This window comes from Cryptomeria japonica, chromosome 4, assembly GCF_030272615.1.
Source record: "Cryptomeria japonica chromosome 4, Sugi_1.0, whole genome shotgun sequence".
NCBI classification, from domain to species: Eukaryota; Viridiplantae; Streptophyta; class Pinopsida; order Cupressales; family Cupressaceae; genus Cryptomeria; species Cryptomeria japonica.
This window is the reverse complement of record NC_081408.1, coordinates 669,428,232-669,434,156: the sequence shown is the minus strand read 5'-3', so window position 1 is coordinate 669,434,156 and position 5,925 is coordinate 669,428,232. Positions and strand designations below refer to the sequence as shown.

Below are 5,925 nucleotides of genomic sequence, written 5' to 3'. Positions count from 1 at the left end.
GATTCCATGATATATAATTTATATATAAAAATCTAAAATTAGATATGATATTAGATGTTAGTGTGAAAAGAGATATTATTAAACTAGTTAGCTTTTATCCTACTTAATAGAGACCTATTCACACTACACTCAACCTTAATTAGAGGTTATCTAGGCTTTTGTCTCACCTCATGTAGGCTCACTGAGTGTCTCAACACTTGTTCATAGAGTCCTACACTTGATTCATACTTGTAGGGGTAATCAAACTTTGGCTCCTACCTTCTCACCTCTTCTGGCTTTCCTTCATAATCAAGACTCATTTGTACAAAAATTACAATATAAACATGACATTTCTCATTTTGCACATTGCTTATTTGTGGAGAGTTTTGAGTTTGCAAGCAGATCTTGGTTGCTCCAATATGGTATTAGAGCAACCTTGCAACTTCTCTCCCTTTTTTCTTAAATTGTTTGAGTTTCCTAGGCATCAAATTTCAGATGGTGCATGATGGAATGAAATGAACATCACAGTTGCACTCAGAGTAGTTGAAAAATGAATTTTGTTATTAAAAAAATGATATTTTGACATTTGACAATTTTTTGAGGTTTTGAGGGCTATCAATGGCCAGGTCATATGGATTTCCCATACAATCTGTATGGATATGTATGGTCATATAGTGATTGTAAAACTTACATTAGTGCCTCAATCAACATGCCCATCTTCAAACTCTTGTTTAGGCATTTGAAGTTTTTTTAATAATTTTCACTTTTTTGAAAGGTACCTTCCTACACAAGAATGACATTATCTTTGCACAAGGTTGTCAAATCTACTAGGGAATGGTATATATGTAGGATGTAATTTTCTTTCAACATGCCACTTTTCCATCAACCCTTTGTCAACTCGTGCATCAAGAGAATATTGAATAGAATAATCCACTCATAGGGAATATTTTGTTGGTTAGATTCAATATTTTGGTTGTTGTGCATACCAATGTATCAACATGACATCACCTTTCTTCCCCCAATTTTGACCCCTTCACTATTGGCTTGTTTCATTTTTTGTCGAAGCTCTAATAGGTTCATTCTCAAGCTTAAACATGTCTTTTTGAGTGATTATTTTATTCTACCTATTTTTTTCCCTCTATCTAATGGTATGATTGGTTCTGTAGAATGATGTACAATTTTGTTTTTTCAATTACAGTTGTTTAGAGGATACCCTACACACTTCTCATTTTTGGAACCTCACAAGGTTCGTTTGGGCTCATACAAGCTCCTTTTCGAGTCCCTTTTTTGAACTTGCATATTTTTTGAGCTCTATGAAATGGTGGTGTTATTTTTTCATGACTATATTCCATAATTTTAAATTCTTACTATGTATCTTTTTAGGACTTGTACATCAATTCCAATCTATAATGCACTAAAATAAAGTATCATATCACTATATATTATCAGGAAGGTTCATTTTCTATTTTTTGTCATTTTGTTGAGGTTTGAAAGCAATACTTGACATACGTCCTCTTTGTCCACCTCAAAACATAAAACTTGTAAGAACTATATAAAGAACAAATAATTTTATTAAATGTACTCATATAAAGTGCCACAAAACTAATTGTGTGTTACTTAGGGAGAGAATGTTGAACATACACTCAATTAAAAAGTGTAATGGGGGGTTGTTTAGAGCCTTTGATTTGTCATCACAATAATAAATCCTTGGTATTCTTGCCTCATACATGTATGTCATGATGCATGCCCTTTTTTCAGTTTCTTGTACATATATTGAAGTAATGCTAGGTCTTCATTCTTTGTGCCCAATTTTAGTTGGTTTGCTAACATTGTTTCCTCATTAGCACTAAGAGAGGAAATTATGACATGGTTATTCTAATGCTTCCTTGTTTCAATGGATCGGTGAAATAACCTTGAAATACAGTCAATTTGACTTCACAAATTTCTAGGGGGGTCAATATTTGTATCTCTTATGGGGGAATTATTTTAGTGGATCATATTTGTGAGATCTAGTATTTATGTTGATCATCAAACACTTTTATGTAGTGTACTACTGATCACTCATGCTTGGTTAATCATGTTCCTTGATCATAGTTTTATATACATCTTCAACCTCATGGTTGATTAGTTCTCTATATGTTCACTCATGTAGAGTTTTGTATCTCTTTATGTACATATTTGGAGGTTTGTTGATTCTAATAGACACCATTTCATCTTTGATAGAGGTTACAACCTTAGCATCCTTTAGGAGCTCTTTAACATCATGTTCATCATTATCGGGATATATTTTTAGGTCTTATCCGTCTCTTTCTCACTTTTATATAGGAGTTTTGGTCTCATTGTGTTTTCTCCTTTTCTTTGTTTGAGAGATATTTGCATTTGTACATGAGTATCTTATCAATCCATGTTGTTGGAACTCATCTTTTTAGTAATTAGTTTACTCCACAAGTATCATTTAAGGGGGTGTCAATGTGAAAAGAGGTACTATAAAACTAGTTATATTTTAGCCTACTTAGTAGAGTCTTATTCACACCATACCTAATCTCACTTATAGGTTATCTAGACTTGTGTCTCATCTCATGTAGACTCAGAAGTACCACAACACTTGTCCATAGAATCCTACACTTGTTTCATACTTGGAGGGATAGTCAAAGTTTGACTCCTACATTCTCACCTCTTCCTGCTTCCCTTTATAAGCAAGGTGCATTTGTACATTTTATATTACAATCTTATGCTATTTCTCATTTTGCAGATTCATTATTTGTAGAGATTTTTGAGTTTGCAAGTAGATCTTTGCTTCTCGAACATTAGAGACTTATGATAAAGGGTGGAAATGAATGTTCATGTAAATGTTGATAACTTTTAGTGTTAAAATAGGTATTATCAAACTAATTAGCTTTTATCCTACTTAGTAGATTAATATTCACACTACACTTAAGCTCACTTAAATTTTATTTATAATTTTGTCTCAATTCATATAGACTCACCAAGTGTTTGAACACTTGTCTATAGATTCCTACACTTATTTCATACTTAGGGTAGTTAGATTTTAACTCTTCCCTTCTCACCTCTTCATCCTTGCATTTATAAGCAAGGCTCATTTTGTATAGTTCCCATTGTGTTAATATCATATGTGCATATTTCTCATTTACGTAATGTTTTGAGTTTGCAAGCAGATCTTGGATACTCCAATAGTAAAAATATTTATAAGTTGAGCATTAAATGTTTATGAAGTTCAATGCAAGTAGGTGTGAGATAGTGATTGATAGATGCCTTTTTTAGGGGCTCTAATTATGGAGTTGTCAATGAATATTGAAAGGATACTGATGATTCTTGTTGATTTCTAATGTCTTCATTCAACCAAAATTTTCAGATCCAATTATGGTTTAGTAAATTCCGGATCCTAATGAGTCATTCTTTATTTTGTTCTCATTGATCTTTGAAAAAATCGGGGAAGAGTTGTGATTATGATTTCTAGGGAGAAAGACCTCATGATGGTAAGTATGGGTCCTCGTCATCCATCAATGCATGGTGTTCTTCGACTGATTGTTACTCTAGATGGTGAAGATGTTATTGACTATGAACCTATATTAGGTTATTTGCATAGAGGGATGGAAAAAATTGTTGAGAACCAAACGATTGTTCAATATCTCCCCTATGTAACACGATATGAATATTTGGCTACTATTTTCACAGAGGCAATAACGGTTAATGCACTAGCAAAATTGGAAAATATTCAAATACCTAAAAGGGCTAGCTATATTAGAATGATTATGCTAGATTAAGTTGTATAGCTTCTCATTTGTTATGGCTTGGACCTTTCATGGTTGATATTGGTGTGCAGGCTCCTTTCTTTTATATTTTAAGAGAGAGGGAAATGATATATTATTTATTTGAAGCTATCACAGGCATGCAAATGATGCATAATTATTTCCATATTGGAGGAGTAGCTATAGATTTACCCTACGGTTGGATAGATAAATGCTTAAGTTTTTGCTATTATTTCTTCCCAAATGTGATAGGATATGAAAGGCTTATTACACGCAATCCTATATTTTTGAAATGAGTTGAGGGAGTAGGCATTATTAGTAGAGAAGAAGCAATAGATTGGAGTTTCTCATGACCCATGCTATGAGCTTCCAAAATGCAGTGGGATCTTCGTAAAGTGGATCATTATGAATGCTACGATGAATTGGATTTGGAAATCCAATGGCAAAAAGAAGGAGACTCATTAGCTCGTTATTTGCTTCGAATTGGGGAAACGAAAGAATCTATTAAAATAATTAGATAGGCCCTAGAAGTAATTCCAGGAGGTCCCTATGAGAATTTAGAGGTTTGACGTTTAAATAAGGGAAAAGATTCATAATGGAACAATTTCAAATCTTGATTTATCAGTAAAAAAAATTCCCCTACTTTTGAGTTATCAAAACAAGAACATTACGTGAGAGTAGAAGCTCCCAAGGGGGAACTAGGAATTTTTTTATAGGAGATGATAATATTTTTCCCTGGAGATGGAAAATTCGACCACCTAGTTTTATTAATTTGCAGATCCCTCCTCAACTGGTTAAAAGGATGAAATGATCTTATATCATGGAGATTTCTGTTAGTATAGATATCATTATGGGAGAGGTTGATCGTTAAAATGGTGATAAATATAGCAACTCTCGAAGAACAAGTTATCAATTTATTTTCTTGATTGGGATTTTCAAGAAAAATCTCTAGTCTTATATGTATTATAATCGACATAATTATCCTTCTATTGGGAATTGTGATAGGATTATTAGGTATTGTATGGCTTGAAAGAAAAATATATGCAACAATACAACAATGCATTGGACGTGAATCCGTCGGTCCTTTGGGAATTATTCAAGCCTTGACATATGGAATAAAACTACTGCTAAAAGAGGATATTATTCCATCTAGGGGGGATATTTGGTTATTTAGTATTGGACCAGCGGTAGTGGTCATACCTATTTTTTTAGGCTATTTAGTAATTACCTTTGGTCGTCACATTATTTTAATGGACCTTAGGTTTTTTTTTGGATTGCAATTTCATGTATTGCTCCCCTTGGACTGCTTATAGCAGGATATGGATCAAATAATAAATATTCTTTTTCAGGTGGTCTCCAAGCTGTTGCTCAATCTATTAGTTACAAAATTCCTTTAGCTTTATGTGTGTTATCTATATCTCTACATATTCATTGGAATGTGAGATTCATTTTTTCCTCTTTTTATTTCTACTAATAACTAAAAAGAGGGAAAACCAGAATTGAATGGGATTCCTTCATTTTGATAAAAAAACTAGATAGTCATATGGGTGAGATCAAACAGTTTGCAAATCTTGCAGTAAGATGATTAAGTCCCATACCCCATGTACAAGAGTGAGAGCATGCACAATCAGTGAAAACTGTGTACCCTAGTTCCTATATTAGCCATTGGGGCCCAACAGTGGGGAGGCAAAGGAAAAAAGTATGAAGTTACTGTCATATATACCAAAAATCAAGGCAAAGGTAGATGGTGAGAAACACCAAGATATAAAAAAGATTACTGAAAAAAAAAAAAAGCTAATATCTAGACCAGAGATATTTCCATAGAATTGAGATAACAATAAGGACTTGACATTAGTAGGGATGATCAAGTAGTACTTCTCCAGAACCCCGATCTAGAATATGTTTCTACCTACTTATGCTCATGTTCAAGTCTAGAGGCTTGGTATTCGATTCGCTTGGTCTCACCCCAGTGTTAGGAAATAAGTTTTACATTTAACATATTAAGTTAGGTTAGTTAGCTAGTTTGAAACTTCATTCCTGAAAGTTAGTTTTGCATGGGAAAATAAAGGCTTTATAAATCCATTTGAAAGGAAATGTAAGATGAATCTATTGAATATCAATTTCAATTTATTTATTTTTTGTACAATGGTTTAATCTTTAGTTGTAGTATGTGCGC

General features: G+C 33.1%; 2 pseudogenes; both read left to right on the top strand.

The window, feature by feature from the left end:
* Window positions 1-3,443: 3,443 nt before the first annotated feature.
* LOC131061816 (NAD(P)H-quinone oxidoreductase subunit H, chloroplastic-like) lies at window positions 3,444-4,620 on the top strand (annotated as a pseudogene).
* An 88-nt stretch (window positions 4,621-4,708) lies between these two features.
* On the top strand, window positions 4,709-5,223 carry LOC131061817 (NAD(P)H-quinone oxidoreductase subunit 1, chloroplastic-like; annotated as a pseudogene).
* Window positions 5,224-5,925: the final 702 nt, after the last annotated feature.